Here is a 24,665-nt window from a genome sequence, read left to right as displayed (position 1 = left end):
AAATATACAAACCAACTGCTGTTCTGAGTATACGAAGGTTTCCACTGACTACAAGATGGGGGTGCGTAGAACGGGAACACAGAAAGTACTACAGTATTATAAAATTGAGGTGGTGTCTGTGTCTGGGCAGCTGTCTCGACCACGACTAAATACTAAACCGATACAATCAAAGTTAAGCACAAAGATGGTCCACATATTTAGGCACGTCATAGGTATATTCACTTCCCTGAGTTCCTCTCGGGCTACGCCCCTTGGATGTCTAAAGTTTTGAGGTGAGGTTTCCCAAAAGTAAATATTAATTAGTCTCCACGAAAGCACGAGAAAATTCACAATGTTTACCTTTGCGTTGACATTTCAATGTAACGATCAGAACTGCCAAATGCGTATTTCACAATTTCAGACAGCTGATCCAAAGAAATTTAATATATTTTACACAACTATATGGTAGGATTATATAATTTAAAACTTTATCATAGATAATTTATTCTATATCTATGTCAATGATTATGAAACTGATTCGACTTCCCGTTGCGAAGGACGGTTACAGCAGCTAGTTGTTAAATAAAAAAAAACATTCGATTACGTGGGTTAGTCGTGGCCCAGTGGTTCAGAACCCACATTAGGCTGTAGATTAATAAGTTTTAAAAATAGCTAGGCCTAATGTTAATTAATTAGGCAATGTAATGTAAACAGCAACAGTCATACCTTTGAGTCTATAATATATAGACCTTTGAGTCAATGGTCTTGTATCGTTAGATCAAGTTAACATTTGATTTTGTTTAAACCGGTAATGGCCTAGTGGTTCGGAACCCACCTGTGGCTGTAGATTAACTAGGTGTACAATGCAGTTGTCTGCTTGCAATATTGAGCGGAGCTAGCATATTCATTCTATGTCAATGATATATTTGGTTCACATTTGAAATAGAATTCCTATTTTCAGTAGGTATCCAAAGTCAATTATGAGTCAGGATTAAGCGAATGAATTGTCTACTTGCAGGAACCTATAGAAAGTACAAGTATAACCAAATTCTATGTTTCATCTGGTTCTCATAAATTAAATGTCTACTTGCAGTATCCCATGCCAATGATATATTTGGTTCGCATAAATGGTATGCCTATTTACAGATTCTAAAGTCAATGATACGTCTGGTTCACGTAAACGGATTGTTTACTTGCCGTATCCAAACTTAATGGTACATTTGGTTCATGTAAATAAATAGTCTACTTGCAGTATCCTAAATCAATGGCCAATTAATTTGGTTCACATAAATACAATGTAGGTGTGTCTGTGTGTGTGTGAAGGCTGTAATCCCTTAGAGTCCTTCGCCTACCTCACTGACTTTTTTTTTATAATTGCACTATCCAAAGTCTATGGTAGGCTTACTTTTGCTTCACTTAAATGGAATGTACTTTTGCAATATTCATACCAATGGTACGTCGGGTTCACGTTTGTAAACGAATTTTCTGCTTGCAGTATCGAAACTCAATATTATATTTGGTTCACATTAATGGAAGTCCTATTTGCAGATTTAATGTTTGCAGACAGGAAATAGGAATTGCAGTTACCTATTCAAAGTCTACATTGATGGTACGTCTTGCTCACATGAATTGGAAGTTTTTTACAGTATTCAAACGCAATGGTAGGCCTATATTTGGTTCACATACCTGTAATGGCTATTTGGAGTATTTAAAGTCAATGGTGCATCAGCCTAATTCCGGCGACCCTTATTATTGGTTATTAATTTTGTAGTAAAGTATGCTCGATGACTCGATGATATTAATCCGATTGTTCTTCTCTTTTTCTCTGAACGGTTTGTAATGAGCAATTTTAGATGATTCGTTGACTAACATACGTTTTGACTCTTGTTTACCTTTTTATTGTTATCTCGCTAATAATGCCATGGCAACCAACTAACCCTTAAGGTCCATGTTAAATTTCTAAAAGTTTAAATTCACGTAGGGAAAAGCCCTGTGGTCCGATTTGTACCATTTCAGATTTATACCTTCCCATGGTTGGTTACTATGACTGTGCTAAATTTCGTGCAGATCGCTTCAGCCGTTCAGGAGGAGTATTTGTAAAACAAAAGCAGGGAGTGTAGTATAAGAGCTTCGCTCGCTTCGCTTCGCTCCGCTCAATTAATTTAAAATTGATAAAATACTATTCAACCAGGCAATGAAAACTACTAAAGTCATATCTAACGTTAAATCAATATACCATTCGATTATGAGGTTCGTGATGTTTCGGTGGTTCGGAACCTACCTTTGCTGAGGAATAATTGATAAAGAAATATTTAAATATTATTTTCAGGGGCCTATTTCATAATAAACTACAAAGTAATATTATTAATAAAACAACTGATTGCCCAATGCAAATCTAATGGAAATTACAAATTACAGGTTGTAACTTGTAGCTTATTATGAAATGGGCCCCAGGCAATGAGAACTTCTCAGTCATATTTTATTGTTAAATCAAGATATAATTCGATTATGTTTTAGTTAGTGATGTCCCAGTGGTTCGGAACCTATGAATTAGCTGTCATTTGTTAAAAAAATAATATTATTTTACCAAAAATTATAAAAACAACTAAAGTCACATCATATAGGCTAGTTATACCGAGATAACATTCGATTACGTTTAGTTTAGTGGTGTCCGAGTGGTTCGGAACCCATCTTCGCTGCAGTTTGTTTGAAAACAAAACAAAAAGTGTCTTACGAAATAATTGAAACAACTTAAGTCATGTTTGATTTGTCGATCAGCTGTTTTGTTTCAAATGAATTAATAATGTCAAAGATTTTAAATACATAAACTATTATAGTAAAGTTTTCTAAATCATGGTAATTTATTCTCAACAAAATTTTACTATTCCCAGCATTAAAATAAAGTAGTAAGATCCATTATTAGTAAACTTTAAGTTATACAATCCTTGATTGAAATGTGGTATACGTTAACAGTCATAAGTCACAGCAATTGTTATGTAGTAGACTTTGACTATTTTCAAGTACCAAACGGGGGTAGGTTGGTTCCGCATTTGCTACCTACACTAATCCGGGTCCCGTAGGGTGGGTTATAATCTGGTAGGTCAGTTCCGCATTTGACGGCTTCAACAATAGATCTCTTGAAATTGTAAAGATCAGTGAAGCGTACAAAAATGCCAGTCAACCGAAATAATCCATAAAAATAAGCAAGTTCTGAATGAGTTAAAGTTGAAGTAGCATGTTCCAGTTGTAACGATTTCTCTAGTTTTTTACCATAGCTGATGCAGATATTTCTTTCACCGATCCCAATCTTTAAGGGCGAAGATTATTATTGATTATTATTATATTAAAGATTATTATCCCAATCATTATTGCGAAGCCGCAATCTTAAAACTAAAAAAATCACATTACACCAGCTGCTGCTTAAATACGCTTATGTTACAAAATGTTAATAGCTCAGTTGGTAAACTAAACCTGTCACAGGAAAAACTTTAAACTTTGTAAGCATCTTATAACAAATTAAAAATATAAAACAAAACTAGTGTACCTGTTGCTCGAAATCGAGCAGTTGTCCAGTACCGGCACTACAGAAGCTATATTAAAACTAGTAGTCATAATTTTCTATGAGTTTAAAAGACCCTATTAAAAGCGTATGCAACTAATGGAAATACATACGCATAGATACGCACAGATACGCATAGATACGCATGGATAATAACAGTTATAATAAACACGTCTTGTAAATACTGACAACAAACTAAATATGTTCTCTGCTGTATTCCCTGTAGTAAACAATGCGGTGTAACATTTCTAGGAATTCCCAAAAAAATATTTCCTAAAATATGGGAATCGGGGGAAGAGAGTATTTGTAGTACGCGCGGATGGTATGTGGCTGCAATCACTTGGAGAATTCAAGCATCTAGACCGCGTGCTATTCTGTGTGTTCATAGATTTTTTACATAACTATTATCACAACTAATCATAGTGTGTACGGTATCTGTGCAGTATTATTACTAAATAGTCAAATCAGTATTATTACTAAGATCAATTTTGTTAACATTTATGAAACAGGTGATTTTCTTACATCCTAAATCTAAAATATGTAGAGTTTGTATCATAAATATTCCGAATTTCGAATCGGATACAAGCGTATCCAATCTTTGGATACTTAACTTAAATTTGTTCAATATTCATTCTACGTCGGCTTTTAGTGAGGCTAATTACCCTTGTCTAATGGAGTGTAACCCACCTTTGTCAATATAAATGCGGAAATAACCTACCTACTTAAGGGGCCCACCAGATTCAAATGCGGAACGAACCTACCCATTTATGGCCCTAGGGTCATTATCTGCGGAACTAACCTACCACCTAACAAACATATGTTTCTGTAAATAAAAATTATCTCCTATGTTATCCTTATGGAGAAATACGAAACTTTAAAAGGCCCCAGGGCCTCACTCTCTAATTATTTCCCTAAAAAGAAAGTTTCCTGCACAACTTCACGTTACGCTCTTTCCAATGACATCAAAAACATGTCAATCGGTTCAGTAGTTTCGGAGGAGTAATTGTCACAAAAAACCTGCTTGCGTATTAAATAAGTATAGATATAGATCTAAGTGGCCCCCGCCCCTAGTGGGTTTGGGTAGAGTTTGTTGACATCAGTTACATCTCCGTAGTTTTGAGCTCACAATCGGAACAAATATACGTAGTTGTAAATGCGAGATTTTTTTTCCTAGGACGCTAGTAGACACGAGCCCGTAATTGTTTTTCACATTACTTCAGGCTAGACCTATGGGTTACGGCAATATCACTTAGATAAAATCCATTAGTGATTTACCGGAGTCCCGCGCTCTAACCACTAGACCAGCTCGCTTTAAATGCGAGAATAGTAATATATAAAGTGACACAAACGTTGAACGGAGTAGACTTGGCAACAATGCAGGGAAAATAGATATGGCAACACTGTAACCGGAAATGGATACAATACGCTGCACCGCAAAGTAAACCAAACAAATAATATTAGTCATTCAACGAATGACTATTATTATAGAATAAACGAAAATGAGTTGTATCGTATCTCAATTTCAGTCCATCTGCTTTCTTTGTATGTCTGTCATTGCGTATATAACGCTAAAATTCCAATGTACGTGGACTATTTCGAGGAAGCAACAGTACCTATAAAGATTGAAATTGCCTTCCTGTATTTACTGGATTGGTGAGAATGTCTATTGCCATTAAAACATATTCTAACCATTTTCAAAATAAAATCATTGTTCAAAACTCCCCTTTTGTTCGGTATTGTACACATTTACGTCTTTATAAAATAATAATCATCTCTACAGAAAATTCACAAAATCTGTATAAATTATATTAGCCTACAGTTTTGTATGTAAATCGCATAGAATCTTCATTTTTACGTTGCCTAAACTAAGAATGCAGAAACTAGTCTTACCTCAACATATGTTTGGCTGTATGCATTTATTGTATCTCTGCAAAATGTTAGAAACTGAAGTACCTATCAAAATTCAAATGTGTTTCTGTATTTCCTGCAATGGTAAGAATGTCTTTAGCTCTTGATTAAGATCAATACTGTTGATTTAGAAGTTGTTCACATACTTCACATACAGTAGAACCCCGGTTTACCGAAATAAAGGGGGGGAAGCCGTTTCGGATAACCAATTTCTCGGTTAACCCATCATATGGTGCAATTATTTCCCTGCACGCTGTTTAATGAAATCGAAAATTATGTTGTATTAATAATTTTGTAGCTTAAATGACGTGGATTTAATGTATCCCAAAAACAATAGTTTTAGCCTGTAAATAAAATTAAATTATTAGGTACTATCCTGACTAGTAACCCGGATATTCTGCGAATTTGAAATTGTACTGTACGAAAAATTTAAGTTGTAATATGTTTTTGTTCTCACTTCTCAATGGCCCTTTACATTTAATTGGGGCATTGGCAGTTGTCAACAAGTGATAACTATAAATTTACTTATGAAACCCTCACAAAACGTTATCATAATCCATGGGTGTTAAAATCATAGCATTTTATAAACCAACTCATTCACATGCCCATTTTCCAAGAAGTAATTGACAAAAATGTAAGGCATTATATTTCAGTTACGAGAGCAAAGTTCTTCTTTAAGTAGCTTAGATGTTACCACTGTCGATAAGTAATTCTATGTTAATGACTAATAAGTTTGATGTTAAATGGACACGTTTCGAGGAAATACGTGTGACCACAGAAGGTCTTCCTACTCTAAAGACAGTCGTACAGTAAAAAATGGTTTGTAATGATTGGAAAATGCCCATTTCATAAATTCAGATGTAGGCTTTAACGGAGTCAGCTCAGCATACAACAGCAACAAAAGCAATCCATCATTCTACAGCTCAAAAATTGTTACATTGGTAATGAACTCGAACTGTGCATTAATTGTAATGAAAACCACCCCATTTGTTAATTTATTTCTCTCCATTGTTGAAACTTGCACCCAAAGATCTAGATGTAATTTACCAACACCAACTGTTTGAATGTTAACTGCCTGAGGTCATATAAATTCAAAGAATGTACTAGTAAAATACATATAAATGCATACAACTACATAGTGTTAAAAATCACACATTTTTACATCTCAGTGTATATCGATCAAAGAACACGTCTCCAGGCAAGGTATGGAACAGTCCTCCATAACTGGGTATCAGTGGCTGGCATCGCATCACCCCCCCCCCCCCCCCCCAATAATATTTATTGCAGAAATAGGAGATGATCGTGTACTCACAGTGTTTTCACTAAAGAGAACTGAGAGTGAGGAAGGGTATTTTCGTAAATACTGATACAAAACCATTTTCATCCGCATGTACAATTGATGTTATTCAATTTGAATTCATTTTTTTTTTTAATTTGGTGTGTTTTAATGATTTTCACTACTGCAAAAGTAACATCGTGCAAATACATGTTCAAATTAGTAAGTTTTCAGAATTAAATAGTAAGTTGTTGTAAAGTGTGGACTAATTTTCTTATATTTAAATTCCTCTGTCAAAAACCACAACTTCATTAAACAATGACAACTGGTTCCTGGAATAAAAATAATGAACAACTGCTCCACAACTGCTCACGTTAAAGCCGAGTACTTTCTTATCTATCGGAACTTCCGTTGCAAATCATTCCCACGACTCGAGGATAAGCAAAGACTGGCAATGGTGTAAAACAATAAACTATATAAACACATGTAAAGCTTCATTTGAAGCGAGTTTGGAAACATTATATAATTATTGTACAAGTGATTTTTCTTCCTAAATCCTAAATACGTACGGAATAAATCACGTAACACAATAACAGCCTTGAAATTTCCTTTTGTAAAACTTTGGTTTACTATTAGCTATTACTATTAGCCAAACTGTTGTAAAAATTGCTGTAAAATGGTGATATTTTTCGTTAAAACTTAATATGGGGATATAACAGAGCAAACCTGTGAAATCCGCCGACTTTTACGAAGATTAGATTACAAATACTGTTCAGATGTTTTGTTTATATTTCGCTAATGCCAAAACACACTGTAACCTTAATGTGTCATGGAAAGATTGCTCTCGATAAGGTTAAGGCTTTTTTTGTTTTAGCTAATACTTACTCCAACATATATACATCAAAATAACCATCTTGACGTGTAGATTTGTAAACTAGCTTTAGATTTTTATGTACGCAATAAAACTCGAAAGAGACGCAAAAGACCCTTTGTTTTCTTTTATTAGCGAATTACCCTTTAGGGAAGTAGTTATTACCGTAGGTGGCACGGTAAGACCTATGCCCGGGACCGATTTACTTTTTCATTTTGATGTCATAAAGGTGAAATATGAGCAGATTACTCATCAGATCAATTTTAAAGTCAGGCTGAAAACATGAATGGATCGTCTGCAACTGTAAACGAGAGATGAAAAAGTTAAGAAAATAATATAATATTACGCATTTTGCACTTGGTACCCCTTTAAGTATTACATCGTACTGAATCATTGTTTTTACACACATTTCTTAAACATAAAGTAAATAAACTGTGGTGAACTGTCCATTTATTCAAGGTAGTAGTAATAATTGTTTAGCAAACCAAAACTCAGTTATAAACTGTTAAATTGAGAAAGAGGATCAATGAAAGTCAGGTGTAGAATGGTCAATTTTTCATATTATCTAGTATTCAAAATATCTGTTTCTAAATCTTTAGATGCTTACTAAGAAAGTATTTTAAAGTATTTTCTTTCAAATACTGGGACGGGTGGCGTCGTCATGTAATCCAGCTACTAGGAGGTCACGAATTGTGGATATTTATAGGTATGCACTGTGGATGCGATACTCCCAGGTGTGGATTAACGTCCGCACGAGTAAGTACTACGATTATCCGCAGTACTACCCTGATAATTAGACCAAATCGTATATACCAAGGGAAAATGTGGTTCGGATTCCACTATAAACTGTAGGTCCCTTAGTTGCCATTAGCTGTATGGGCTATTAATTAACAGCTGTGTCTAAGGAATGTCGGTCGGCCTTAGTCACTAACAAGACTACAAGATCGCGCCACTCATCCTACACTCATCTCCATTCATACTTGGCTTAAAACACCTACTATGTATGGTCGCCATTTCATTGAACTGTATTAACAGTATAAGTTAATTTTTAAATTTCAAAATAATGACCACATTCAATTTTTTAAGGATAGCCTAATATATTGTAATATGTATCAACGGTACGCCTAAATAACCCCGTTACAACACATTTGCATATTCAGAGAATGTATAAAGACTTATTCGAAAATCCTGCCTTAAAAAAATTTTGTCAACTCATGTCCAAAAATAAGTGTTCAAAAGATTCATTCATAAGAATAACATATAGGAAGTGAATCTGCAGGTTTCCTGCGAATAAAATTCTTCTGTTGGAAGAACCATTAAATAAATAGTATTAAAATCGTATTGGTCGATCTTTTGTGGTAAACATTTCCGTGATTTTGTGACAATAGATGTCCTCTCTGCAACTCTAATGCTACAGCCTTTTTGAGGTCATACTTTTAAATGGAAGTTGACTAAACTGACTTAAGGATAATAACAAACTTTGAATTTATTCATACATTATTACCGAATAAGTTAATTATCAATCACTGCCTATTCTATATAATTAATACGCTACATGAAACTTAGTTGGTTGAACTCCTCCGCCATTTCTTAATCGATTTTATCCATTGACGTCTCATTGAAAAGAGCGTGTCGCGTAGATTTGCAAACTGTTTTGAAAAAGTCCCTTGGGCTCTGCCCCAGTGGCTTTGAAAGTTCCCATGTTATCCTTATGAAGAACATAATTGTTTACATTTTGATCATCATATTTATTTTTTAATTCATTGAAACGCATTGAGTACATTTATTTACTATTTGAGTTTGTGTAAATATAACCCCCAAGACGGATCGTGTTAGTATGGTTGTATCTTAAATTTGTGTATTTATCGTTGTTTTGTGTCGCTATGACGGATCATGTTAGCATAATTGTAACTTAAATTTGTGCATTTATCGTTTTTTGTGTAGTTAAAATTTGTTTATTTGCTGTTTTTTTTTAAATGCCTACGACGCAACGACAACGAAACATAGACATGAGGCGTATCGTGATAACGACCGCAGCTACAGAACAGTGGCGCGTAGTCTAGTAGGCTTAACTTAGGTGGCTAACCTGGGTCAGCCAGCACCTGACCCTGGACAAACTCAACTATATTAGGTTACAAATGCACCCTAACACTACCCCAAAACGATTTTTGGTTCTCGATTGGCCCTCTATCAATGACCTGTGTTGCCTGTACAGCGTGGAATTTTGAGAAGGAGAAAACCGGCCGGAATGCCTTAGGTTTATCAATAACGAAGATAATCGTGGACAACCTTATTTGGCTATAAGTCAGGAAATGTTTGTAGAAAGCATTAAAAAGCAATACCTGGGGCCCATTTCATAATAAATTACAAACTAATATTATTAGTAAATCAGCTGATCGCCCAATGCAAATCTAATGGAAATTACAAGTTACAAGTTGTAACTTGTAACTTGTAGTTTATTATGAAATGGGCCCCAGGTTATGAAAATGATACAATATTTACAGGACATGTTGATTACTGTTAAGGTCCATTTCCTATCCTGCGACTGCTACGACTCTAGCCGCGCGGGGGAGACGTTTGTCTTATTTCCTATGCCGCGACTCCTGCGACTCCCACGTCTAGTATGACTAGTGCAGTTGCACTTTGACCGTCATGGAAGAAGCTTTGGCAGCGTACATTTTAATGGAAGAAGAGGAAGAAGGAGAACTATTAACGGACTTGGTACATCAGTTTCTTTAGAAATCTGTCTCCAGACGTTTTCTCGCACATATGCATCCTTGTATTGGGGGTGTTTGGGGTTAAAAACAGATAGGTGTTGACGAACAAGTTCAATATTAACCTTGAATCATCCATGATTTTGAAGGCACACACTTGAAACTCAGTATTTAACTATCAAAAACCACACAATCAAACAACTCAGTATACTATCAATTCGCACCTCAACTCCGTACGTATGAACTATTTCGTTACAGCCGCGCGACTGAGCGACTGAACTGCTCACGGAGCAGTCCAGTCGCGACGGCTCGAGCCGCGCGGCTCGAGTCGCTTCAGTCGCGCGGCTGTAGACGCTCGATAGGAAACGGTTGCATTTACTTTGCATTAAAGCAGTCAATTTTTTCAGCCGCGCGGCTCGAGCCGCGCGACTAGAGTCGTAACAGTCGCAGGATAGGAAATGGACCTTTATAAACATCGCGGGGCGAGTATCTCAATGAGTTACACATCGGTAATCTGTAAGTTGATTCTTTTAAACTCATTGTAAATATTACTGTTATTCGTGTTATTAGGTTATAGAATTTAATATAGAGATTATAGCTGGATTATTCGACTGTAGACTCTTGAAAACATTTTGAGTTACTTTTTTTAATAAACTAAATAAGTAGTTCCTTACTCTGTGTTTTTAGTTTTCCTGTGGTTCACATACTCTTACCCATTAAATTTAGCTTTAACCCATCAATACAACTAGACATTCCATCCCCATGTTAACTTTATAGCCAGCTTTGTGACCAAAATCGTCGTAGTTGATGTGAGCCACCTACAGATTGCGCTGATCTAAATTACTAAATTCTGCCTAATACACAATCTTTTTAACCAAGTCAAACATAGGGAATGACTTCTGATGAGTTATAGCAACTGTTATGACCCATCAATCAGGTCAGCAACAAAAAATAAGGTATAAAATAGAATTTCAGACAATAGCGTCTGTTTAACTCTGGAAGAAAACCCTCGAGAATTACCACTGATACATCATGTACTGAACCTAAATTACTATTTCCTTTACTGACCTGGGGCTTTGGTATGTGACAGATGATTCTTTTCAGATCCCTATTCCCAGTGCATTGTCTTTGAAAGACTAATAATTTAAATGATTTTTCTCTAGAGATACTTTCCACAATCACCTACGGCTCGTGCGTAAACATTATTTCCTCTCGTGTGCAGCAAAGGTACTTTTCACTTTTGTTACACATTATATTTTTTCCTGCAATTACTAAAAATCATATAAATAATTAGTCTTCCAAACACTTTATAACACATTTTTAGGCTAGGCTTGAATAAAAAAAATTAAAATGGGAAATGCTGCACCAGCTGATCGTAGTCATGGTATTTTTAAGTGTCATCAACCCATTTCCCAGCGTAAAAGGATTGTGAGCATAATGAAAGCACGTTTTTTGTGTTATTTGGTAGAGAGTGGTGTCGTGTGTGACAAAGAAGAAAACGGCGCGAAAAGTCAAAAGTGTGCGGCGAAGTAAGTAAATGCAGCAATTAACAGCTTTCTGTTCTATAATCAGTGCAAGAAAGCCCACATTGTCAGGTGACTGTAGGAAAAGGTATTGTTCTCTCTCGCACATCATTTTGTCCTCTAAATGCCGATGTACAATTACTGATACTTTTAATATCATTATATATTTAATCCTTTCCCATTACCATCCCAGTTTATTATCTACAGCTAGTTTCATATTAACAATCTTGAAGTATAAAATTATGGGGTGGCTAGTTACTGAACTGATTTAAGACCCTCAAGACTCCATATTTCTCCTCTATCCTACCTTTTCAGGAATCAGTATTAGTTTTGAATTTCCCCTGAGTAACCTTTTCCTCACATACTACACCAAAAACAGCTTACTCCATCATTCCATAAATATATAATTTATAAAACAATCAATATTAATTTTGCCATGTGTGTACATAGAAATGAATCTACTGATTGATGATAACTATTCGATGGATTATTTTAACACTTTAAGACATTTAATACTTTGTCTGAAATGGCGATTCAAGAAATTATCATTTGAAAACTGCTGTGTTTTAATAAAAGAATAGATTCAAATAACTTTAGTAACTCATTTTATTATAGGTGAAAACAGAAAACATAACTGTACAATCCCAAACATTAGAAAAAAGCTGATCAGCTGGTATAACAAAAACGATCCAAGAAATTATCATTTGGAAACAAGATGAGTCATATGCATTGTTTTAAAAATGTTGACACCATTACGTCTACTACATTCTTAGTTGTTAAAAATGTGTCAGTGACTAAAAAATAGTTTAGGAAATAGTAAAATAGATAGTAAAAATACAAAACAGTTAGGTGCGCGCACCGTATTGGGTGACTCGTCACAGTGGCATACAATGTTGGTTAGGTGCGAAGCATTGGAAACAGGCTTCACTTCACTCTACCGTTTGGCGTGCCCGTTCTATTTTAATTCTGTGGTCACTGCCTGCTGGCGCTCTATGTCAATGAAATTAAAATCAAGCTTCTATTCATACAATAGGATTGAAAATCTACATTACTAGGCTGGTAACGGACCGATTTTTAGGTTATACGACAGTATCAACACAAGCAGTGCATTTATATAGAGCTCAGCCACATAACATAACCTCAAATGCTGGGAATATGCACCAAAGTCCGCCACTCTACACAACTAGGCTAACAGACCGGATTTAGGTTATACGACAGTATCAACATTAGCAGTGCATTTATATAGAGCTCAGCCACATAACATAACCTCAAATGCTGGGAATATGCACCAAAATGCTGGGAATATGCACCAAAGTCCGCCACTCTACTCAACTAGGTTATTAACAGACCGATTTTTAGGTTATACGACAGTATCAACATAAGCAGTGCATTTATATAGAGCTAAGCCACATAACATAACCTCAAAATGCTGGGAATATGCACCAAAGGCCGCCACTCTACACCAATAGGCTACTAACAAGACAGATTTTTAGGTTATGCGACGGTATCAACATTAGCAGTGCAATTATCTATAGCTCAGTCACATAACATAATCTCAAAATGCTGGAAATATGCACCAAAGTCCGCGAATCTACACCGATAAGCTATTAACAGACCAGGTTTTAGGTTATACGATGGTATCAACATTAGCATTGCATTTATATAGAGCTCAGCCACATAACATAACCTCGAAATGTAGGGAATATGCACCAAAGTCCGCCACTCTATACCACTACGCTATTAACAGGCCGGTTTTTAGGTTGTACGACGGTATCAACATTAGCAGTGCATTTATGTAGAGCTAAGCCACATAACATAACCTCAAAATGCTAGGAATGTCCACCAAAGTCCGCGAATCTACACCGATAAGCTATTAACAGACCAGTTTTTAGGTTATACGATGGTATCAACATTAGCAGTGCATTTATATAGAGCTCAGCCACATAACATAACCTCAAATGCAGGGAATATGCACCAAAGTCCGCCAATCTACACAACTAGGCTATTAACAGACCGGTTTTTAGGATGTACGACGGTATCAACATTAGCAGTGCATTTATGTAGAGCTAAGCCACATAACATAACCTCAAAATGCCAGGAATATGTAACAAAGTCCGCCACTCTATACCACTACGCTATTAACAGACCGGTTTTTAGGTTGTACGACGGAATCAACATTAGCAGTGCCGTTATGTAGAGCTAAGCCACATAACATAACCTCAAAATGCTGGGAATATGCACCAAAGTCCGCCACTCTACACAACTAGGCTAACAGACCGGATTTAGGTTATACGACAGTATCAACATTAGCAGTGCATTTATATAGAGCTCAGCCACATAACATAACCTCAAATGCTGGGAATATGCACCAAAATGCTGGGAATATGCACCAAAGTCCGCCACTCTACTCAACTAGGCTATTAACAGACCGATTTTTAGGTTATACGACAGTATCAACATTAGCAGTGCATTTATATAGAGCTAAGCCACATAACATAACCTCAAAATGCTGGGAATATGCACCAAAGGCCGCCACTCTACACCAATAGGCTACTAACAAGACAGATTTTTAGGTTATGCGACGGTATCAACATTAGCAGTGCAATTATCTATAGCTCAGTCACATAACATAATCTCAAAATGCTGGAAATATGCACCAAAGTCCGCGAATCTACACCGATAAGCTATTAACAGACCAGTTTTTAGGTTATACGATGGTATCAACATTAGCATTGCATTTATATAGAGCTCAGCCACATAACATAACCTCGAAATGTAGGGAATATGCACCAAAGTCCGCCACTCTATACCACTACGCTATTAACAGGCCGGTTTTTAGGTTGTACGACGGTATCAACATTAGCAGTGCATTTATGTAGAGCTAAGCCACATAACATAACCTCAAAATGCTAGGAATGTCCACCAAAGTCCGCGAATCTACACCGATAAGCTATTAACAGACCAGTTTTTAGGTTATACGATGGTATCAACATTAGCAGTGCATTTATATAGAGCTCAGCCACATAACATAACCTCAAATGCAGGGAATATGCACCAAAGTCCGCCAATCTACACAACTAGGCTATTAACAGACCGGTTTTTAGGATGTACGACGGTATCAACATTAGCAGTGCATTTATGTAGAGCTAAGCCACATAACATAACCTCAAAATGCCGGGAATATGTACCAAAGTCCGCCACTCTATACCACTACGCTATTAACAGACCGGTTTTTAGGTTGTACGACGGAATCAACATTAGCAGTGCAGTTATGTAGAGCTTAGCCACATAACATAACCTCAAAATGCTGGGAATATGCACCAAAGGCCGCCACTCTACTCAACTAGGCTATTAACAGACCGATTTTTAGGTTATACGAAAGTATCAACATTAGCAGTGCATTTATATAGAGCTAAGCCACATAACATAACCTCAAAATAATGGGAATATGCACCAAAGGCCGCCACTCTACACCAATAGGCTACTAACAAGACAGATTTTTAGGTTATGCGACGGTTATGAACATTAGCAGTGCAATTATCTATAGCTCAGCCACATAACATAATCTCAAAATGCTGGAAATATGCACCAAAGTCCGCGAATCTACACCGATAAGCTATTAACAGACCAGTTTTTAGGTTATACGATGGTATCAACATTAGCAGTGCATTTATATAGAGCTCAGCCACATAACATAACCTAAAATGCAGGGAATATGCACCAAAGTCCGCCACTCTACACAACTAGGCTATTAACAGACCGGTTTTTAGGTTGTACGACGGTATCAACATCAGCAGTGCATTTATGTAGAGCTAAGCCACATAACATAACCTAAAAATGCTGGAAACATGCACCAAAGTCCGTGAATCTACACCGATAAGCTATTAACAGACCAGTTGTTAGGTTATACGATGGTATCAACATTAGCAGTGCATTTATATAGAGCTCAGCCACATAACATAACCTCAAAATGCCGGGAATATGTACCAAAGTCCGCCACTCTATACCACTACGCTATTAACAGACCGGTTTTTAGGTTGTACGACGGTATCAACATTAGCAGTGCATTTATGTAGAGCTAAGCCACATAACATAACCTCAAAATGCTTGGAATATCCACCAAAGTCCGCGAATCTACACCGATAAGCTATTAACAGACCAGTTTTTTTGGTTATACGATGGTATCAACATTAGCAGTGCATTTATATAGAGCTCAGCCACACAACATAACCTCAAAATGCTGGGAATATGCACCAAAGTCCACGCATCTACACCAATAGGCTATTAACAGACCGGTTTTTAGGTGATACGATGGTATCAACATTAGCAGTGCATTTATGTAGAGCACAGCCACATAACATAACCTCAAAATGCTGGGAATATACACCAAAGTCCACCACGACCGATTTTTAGGTTATACGACAGTATCAACATTAGCAGTGCATTTATATAGATTTACAAGTGAATATATAACTGAAATGTTGATACCAGAGTGCTCCAATGTTGATAGTATCAACTTTAGACTGAGTATCAACAAGAGTAGGTAAGATTTAAGACAAGTATCAACTTAAGGCCCACTAGTATACCTATATATATATATATATATATAGACTTATATATATATATATATATATATATATATATATATATATACGTCCGTGAACGCGATAACTTGAGTAATTTTTGTCCGATTTTGATGAAATTTGGTTTAAAGGTGTAAAGCGGGATAAACTTGAATGAGTTCGCGAACCAGCACGATCGGACCATGGGAACGGGGCTTTATGGGGGGTTTTATGGGGTAAAAATTGGTTTTTCTCACTTTTGACCCTCAAAACACAAAATTTCCCGATTTCTCTTTAGACCTTTTTAAAGAGCTTAAAAAAACAAATAATTTAGTATGTAAAAGTATTTTTGTTTGATTATTAGTAACGGAGAAAATAAAAAAAATTGTAAATTTAAAATTCCCATGTTAATCTTATGGAGAATATTGTCAAATGTTGTAGTTTGCTTGTTTATGGATATATTTTGATCAAACTTGGCAAATTTATTTATTTTGTACTAAGCTATCAATATTTTACTCAAAAACACACTTTATTAGTTTCCTTGTAGCAGCAAACCTAGGTACTCGTTAAACCTAATGTTATTAAAATATATTTAACTGAAAATCAATTCAGACAAATGGAAATTCGCTTGGTCGGCAGGTTTGCTGCGGCGGGGGTATTTTATTTTCTATTTGTCAACATTTGTGAGATAGTTATAACTCAGTGATTATTATATAAAGGAGTATAGCCATTCTTCTACACTGAGTTTTTTTCTGCTGCGAAATACGGGTACTGCAGCTAAGTATTTAAATAGCCTAGCATAACTTCTGTACTGTTTACATCGCCTAACATCGGTACTCAAAAATATACAGGTAACCTATCTGAGCTTAAAGAACATTTTAAAGTCATTAGGAGCGGCCTACAAAACTCAATTTTGACGATTACTGAGCTTTGGCTATAAAACGACAATGGTGTTTATTCGGTGGGCTATTGATTGATTTATTTATTCTTCCACCAGTACATACAAATTTAAACGACATTTTATTTTACGCAAGGCAGGAAAACAATCAACTGGTACAGCCCACTCTACTGCTCATTGAATGTAATCCGCCATGTTATTACGTGATGATGTTAATACTTTCCCGATCACTCTTTATAGCAGCTTATTGGTTGTTACCGAGTTTTTGTGATGATCGAGCAACATTTTTAACGAACTTGACCGAAGCATTGACCTTCAGCCTGTCGTTAAAACTAAATTTTTAGCAACAAAATGCCTTATTACAAACTAAAATAGAATTTGTATTAAAGATAATTATAATAGGTTAAGTTACATTTTTAACGTCGTCAATCCTTAGTTTCAAGGCTTAGGTTGGCTCATTGTCTTCTTCTTTGTTGAATAATCGACATCTTAAAGGTCGATTCACACACATCAGTTACGGCACGTCAAAGTTAACAAAAATATTCTTTAATGGATTTTCTATTGCGCTATCCGTTGCAGTTCCGTCAGTGGCTCTGCTGGCGTCCGTCAGTCAATTTCAGATTTCTTTCCACCGATATTTAGGGATTATTCGGGTGCCTGACGGACCTGTTTGAGGTTAGAAAATAGTGCTTTTGTTGTTTAAATGATTGTGTTTATATTTTGATTACTGTTTGTAACAATTAACAAGATGGACAATGAAAATTTGATAGAATATAGGTTTATGATTCAAAAATTTTGTCTGTGAATTACTGAAAATTTTAGAGACGGAAGACTGACTGAAACCAACTGACGGACAGTTGACTGAGAAATTGCGGATGCAACTGAGATTGAACTGATGTAAATTAAGAGTGCTTAGCAGAGAATTCTAAAAATTCGACGAGACAACCTAATCCTTGAAGCTATGGTGATCGGGAAGCTGTAAGGATTGACAACAGTATAAACATAACCTATTATTTTACATAGATTCTCAATGCAAAAGAAAAATAATGTGGATAACATAGTAAAAACTGTTTTAGACGCATAACAAGAATAAATAGCCAAAATACTTCTCCTGCATAACCTATGTTTGTTTAGTTAATCTGGACCTTCAGTTGCTGGTTTCCCTTGCAGTAAAAGTCATTTTAAAATTTCTTGGCTGAATAATTTGCATTGCAACAACGCCAGTCGTCTGTCGCATGACGCCAAGACGGTCGTCTTGCCAGCGCATTGTTTCAATGGCAGAGCTTCAACAATGAGATGGAATGGGCCAATCGCATGCGAGCCACGGGTAAAATTAACCAATCAAATGTCGCCAGGGCTGCAGTGAATGGACAATAGTCAATCAACTTCGATCTACAGGGTCCAAGTGATAAAATTAGGCCTATCGTAAAACATAATAATGTTAAAAAAGAGTTAAGTTGTAGACCTTTTAACTGAAGGAAAATAGAAAATTGTATTGCTTATCTATTAATTTAACTATTGATATAAAAGTGGAAACTTCACTTTCAGATAACGTTTATGTTTGTAGACAACCATTGAGTGGTGAGGATGGATGAATTTATTAACTACCTTTCTTTTAATAAATAAAACTAAAAAGTTTTTATGGAGTCAAAACTGTTGAAAGTATTCTTCCCCCTTTTCTATCCAACAAAACAAAATAAACACATATTCATTAATTTGTTTACTATAAAGAAACCTCTATTAATTGACTTGGCCGAAAACATTATATTTTAACAAAATAACTTTTTATACTGTCATGAAATGTTGATAATTCTTTATAGAATGATAATGGATCAAATAGATTGGTAAAATAGTTTAAAATTTTTGAATAAGTGGACTGTATCTTGTATAGGAGAATTTTGGTTTAATTACATTGAAAGATTCACTTACTGTTCTTGGTAAAATAAATCTTCTTAAATAAATAACTTATCTTCTTGAAGTTGAATAAAACTGACTTTAATAATAATTTTCATGAATTTAGTTTTTGATTCCAACACTTTTTTTCATGCATCTTCATTCAGGTCATTCTCATTCTCTGTTGATCTTAATCACAGTCACATGATTTTTTTTAAGATCTAATTGTTGTACATTTAATTTTGAGTAGTTAAACTGCTTGCATTTACAGTGTTGCCAATTTTAATAATGAAATGATCTTTTTAGATTCAATGTGATATAATATAATAACATTATGATAATTAATAATATTGAAATGAATTGTAATTTAAACTAATAATAATAAATTGTAAACCTAAACATTGGTTAATGAATTTTGATTGACTTATTTGGAATAATTTAAATATGAATGAAAGAAAGAAAAGTAATAAATACTTAACAAATAAACTATCTATACACTCTTACATTCGAAATAAATATTTATAAATCTGCAAAAGTGGTTTTTATGATAATACTAAAAGACAAAATACGTCCGCGACGCCGCGCCGTAATCGTACCACCCAAGGCGCACTAGGCAATAACAGCACTGTATCCGTTTTGCTCTTACAAATTTGCAGGCGCAGGGAGTCGATAGAATGATGACGTCAGCTTGGTTTAAACCATTGAGTATAAACCTAACCCGTTATGTCTATACTCAATGGTTTAAACCAAACTGTTCATAAGTTTGTACGGTACTCGAACTCGAGAATAATTTTTTTTTATTTGTAAATAAGTGAGCGTATTTCGTTCAATGAGCCAAATTAATTACGAGACCCCAATGAAAGAAATAATTTAAATGTCGATCCTGATGTCAAATCTATCTTCTATATTTATAAAAGAGGAAGTTTGTATGTATATATATTTGAACGTTATGGACTCTGAAACCACTCAACAGATTGCAATGGAATTTTCAGCCATAATTAGAATCATTCAAGGATGGTTTGAGTGAAGTTTGGTGCAAATCCATCAAAAGGGCTCTGCCCCAGTGGCTCTGGAGTTTCCCATGTTAACCGTATGAGTAGTCAAATTTAAATGGAATTAAGTGCGTAATTCATTAACATTGGCTTTCTTTTTTTCCAAAATGTTTATAAAACCTATTGTATTTGTATGGTTTATTTACAAAAAAATAATGTTTGGGAAACAAAAGAAGCCAGTTTATATTTTAAGTTAATACTTTTAGTGGATTACCAAAATTTTATCTACATACGGCAGATCTATGGAATAATAAATATTCTCTTAAGGCTTCTCTTTCCGTTGCGAAGCACGGGTATGGTGGCTAGTTATGTATAAATACTTTATGTTGATATCATTCACTAATTTTTACACGGACTTTGGCGGACGTATAATAAACGGACGCCTCTTATGGTGTTCATTATTTAATTCATACGAGCTGACTCAAAGTACTGACTTTAACCAATATATTTTTCCTACAGTTACCTGACAAAGTGGGCTTCCTTGTACTGATTATAGCACGCTAAATAGCTAACTGATGCAATTACTTTTGCCGCCCTCATTTTTTTCGCACTCCATTTGTATTCCAACTAAACAACATAAAACAGTGTGCTTTTATTAGGCACGTAATACGTGTACGCTTGGAAATAAGTTGGCAAAGATCCTTCTACTACGATCAGCTGGTGCAGTGTTTCCCATTTCGTCCAACGCTTGGATTTAACATAACCTAAAAAATGTTTGAAGGATTAATTATTTCCATGCTTTATAGTAACTGTAGGAAAATATCATGTGTAACGTGAGTGCAAAGTGCCACTTTGCACGCTAGTTTCACAAATAACTATTTGACAAGATGTGGAGAGCACACGGTATGTTTGTGTTTCCCGCACGGTAAGAGAAACGTTCATACGTCTTCTCAAAATACATTAGCTATAGTGAGTACATGTATTAAGGTCGGATGGATTCAATGATTCCAAATGATAAAAACTGAACAAGATTACATTGCACCAAGGTACAAACTTAAGGGAAATTAGGGGGTTTGATCAGTTTGTTCAGTACCTACTATGAGTTCAATTTTGAGAAATTTAAGAGTAATGTCAAAAAATTGCCTTTGGTAGTTTCTAAGTAAAATAGGTGAAATCAAAATCTTGAAATTATTTTCCATTCACATAACATGTTTATAATTAACAATGAAAACCTATTGAGGAACTTCTAAATGAACATAGTTCAATACGTGCTGTATAAATTTGTTTAGCATTCCCATATTCAAGATGCTGTGACATCACTAACAAATACCTGTATGGAATTACAGCTGTGAGTTTTCTTTTTTTGTGAAATAACGAAATTTGCATAAAAACGTTTCAAAACGTATCCGTTAAACCCAGGGAGCGCTGTGTGTCAATGGTCCAACCCCTGGACTTTTACGTTTACCTTTTGCTATTAATGTCTAAGAGACAAAAGCCCCCTTCCTATTTAAAGTTCAAGTCGTTTTATACTGATTCGTTTCTCTTTTGGTTGAATATTTCAAAACGTAATACAATAGATACTGTACGACCATCAAACATAACATAAAGGCCAGCCACAGGTGCCCTTTGCAGTGTGGGCGCCTCTTACAACCCCCCCCCCCCCCCCCGTGTATATAGCGGGGGGTACTTAGCTAACCCCCCTCCCACAGGTATGTGCACCGAAATGTCACCATTGCCCACTTAGTAGAATTAGATGTCATCGATACAAGTTGGTTGTGTGGTCGTGAGATATCAAAATTCGAAGGTGTGGTCAATAGATAGAATTAGTTCTATGTCAGAATCTGTAGCTATTGTTGTTAGGTTTTAAATAGTTCATGGTAAAATGTCACTCACTGACGGATTGATTTTTTTACTTCATTTTAGGAAGTGGCTCATGATACTCCTGTTAAGCGTGCAATGTAGTTACGGAATTTTTATTGGATTTATTCTTGTAAAATGCGATTGGAAAAAATTGAAAAAAATTTCTCACGGTCAAATTTTATTTAAATGTGAAATAAATTCCAATTTGAGTTGAAAATTTTGCTGCAAAACGTTAATTGGTGAACTGACACAAATTTTAAACATATTTCATTCTGAGAAAAAAAATGTTAAATTTTTTCGAGTTCGTTTTCCACGTTTTTAATTTAAAAAAAAAAATTTGACAATATTTCGCTTTATAAAATCGTTAACAAATTATGTGTTAATTGAATAAAGATAAAATTTATGTTACTTAATTTTACAACTAAAAAAAAATTGAATTATTTTATAAAAGTAAGCCAAAAGTGGACAGTAAAGCGACAAAACTTAAGACACAAAAATAGAGAGCAACATACAAACTGCATTGAACCAGAGCCATCAGATTTGTTAAACACAAGACAATACTCAATACTTGTGTATAACAATGCATGAAAAAATATATTATTTGTGGGGGGGGGTTGCAAACGTCGCATTATCTTTTACAGTCAAAATGACTCAGCAGTCCAGAAATGCATTAATAAAAAAATTAGTTATTAAACATTTTTATACAAAAGCTTTATTGAATACATTTTTTGTGACAAACATACAGTACATTTTTTCTACAAAACGATTTGAAACATTTTATGAAATTGTTTACATTCTCAATCTCATCGTCAAAAATGTATCACAATTGAAGCAACAGTACACCATTGTGTTGGGCTGATTCCTCCGCTTCAGCACTGACGCAGCACTTCCTCAGCAGGTACGAGTCTTTGAGGGATGTAGCTTCAGCAGCCACTGCGGATCAATGCTGCGGCGCATGCGCTGACAGCCGCTCAGCGTTCAGCGTTCAGCGTGTAAACCTAACCCAACCTGTACAGGAAATAGCTTTTACAGCGAAACCGATAGCGCTATCCCGGCGTCGCTAGCCGGTGTCGATTAAAACAATCGAGTTGTTTCAACTGTCAAATCTAAATAGGGTTGTCATGAAGTAAATGTAAAAGAAAACACCTTTGGATGATTTGTCGGTGTTTTATGATAAGGGGAAGTTATAATGTATCATTATTCCAATCAATATGGGATCCGGGGAGCGAGTTGGTCTAGTTAGTATAGCACGGGATTTGAAGCCTGATGTCCCAGGTTCAAATACCGACAATCACCGATGTATTTTATCCATGTGATGATGCCACGACCCCCTAGGACAAGATTAAAGTAACTATCCTATAAAAAAGTTGGATCATACCTTTTTGTAGAGCATTTTACGTAGATCATTGAAACCTTTTGGAACCATGTTTGCCGTAGGCCATAGTTTTCTAGTTACGAAACCCCTAAAGAGGACCTTTAGAGTTCCCTACCCTCCTTAGCTCCACCCCCACTGATCTGTACTTTAGTATGTTCTTTAAGGACCATTCTTCCCCTACAACTGTACCAAATTTGGCGTAGACGTGATTTTTTTCTCAAATTTGGTCTTCCCTACCTGGACTAAGTAGTGTAAATCGTCTGAGTAGTCTACATGTTGTGTGTTTTGTGTTGGTGAATTATTATCCCTTAAAATTAATGCTGTATTTTGCGATGTGTGTTTATTATTTGTGATTATTTACAAGACAGCAATGTTTCATCAATACTGTAGATAGCTTTATCCCGCTTTATCTGGTTGAAATTGGTTTTAGGTTATTTGTATAATTGCTATATATTGTACGTACCATATATTGTATTATTTTAATACATGATGTAGGCAATAATTAAATAAAAATAAATCACATAATAGAGTAAAACAGAAAATAATTTACCTAAAAAACACGCCTTGTTATAACTATAAAATTGATATACATTACATAAACAATTTAAACGTATATCAACCCTGAATTTGCAGAACTAAACTCGCCCTAGTCTCACTCAGTCACTGAAATATATTCAGTACAGTATCACCAAGTAAAGTTGATAACGCTGTTACATTGCAGGATTATTACTCGTTTTCCTGATTTCCGCTCATTTCCTTTACTTCCGTTAAACCGTCTCTATATCCCAGCAGTTTTGCTTACCTTGGTTTGAATGATCATAATTAATTCGTAATTGTTGTGTTACGGAACAACAATTTATGGTTTACTAATTGCTTCGCAAAGGAGAATAATCTGGACTTTAAATCTAGTAGGAAAAGGACTTCACTTACTGTTGAATGTTGATTGTAGAAAACCCCATCTGAGCGGTGTAGTTTTATAATGCAATTACTATCTTTAAGAATAAAAGTAATAAGTTAATCAAATTCCTTAACAAAATGTATGTAAATCGAGCAGATTTAAACAGTGAGGTTGTTAATTTTTTCCAATGAATACCAACCGATTATACTTAAAATGCTCCAGTTTGAATCTTACGCCCACGGTGCATATCCAGATGATTTTTCAAGAACATTAATAGGCCATATTGCTGACCGGATTTATATCCCCGTACAGTCAGTTCAGCAGTTTCCGAGTCCGCTCGAAATAAAAACAGACACA

General features: G+C 35.4%; 1 protein-coding gene across 4 annotated transcripts in view; it reads left to right on the top strand.

The window, feature by feature from the left end:
• The window catches only part of LOC128999353 (leukocyte tyrosine kinase receptor), a 95,449-nt gene that overhangs the window by 24,858 nt on the left and 45,926 nt on the right, over positions 1 to 24,665 (top strand). The gene's annotated exons all lie outside the window — the stretch shown is intronic.

Source organism: Macrosteles quadrilineatus, unplaced genomic scaffold, assembly GCF_028750875.1.
Source record: "Macrosteles quadrilineatus isolate MER2022 unplaced genomic scaffold, UCM_ALF_1.0 Scaffold_8__2_contigs__length_117827958, whole genome shotgun sequence".
Lineage (NCBI taxonomy): Eukaryota > Metazoa > Arthropoda > Insecta > Hemiptera > Cicadellidae > Macrosteles > Macrosteles quadrilineatus.
Note: the sequence above shows the minus strand (reverse complement) of the source record. Positions and strands in the feature narration are given on the sequence as shown.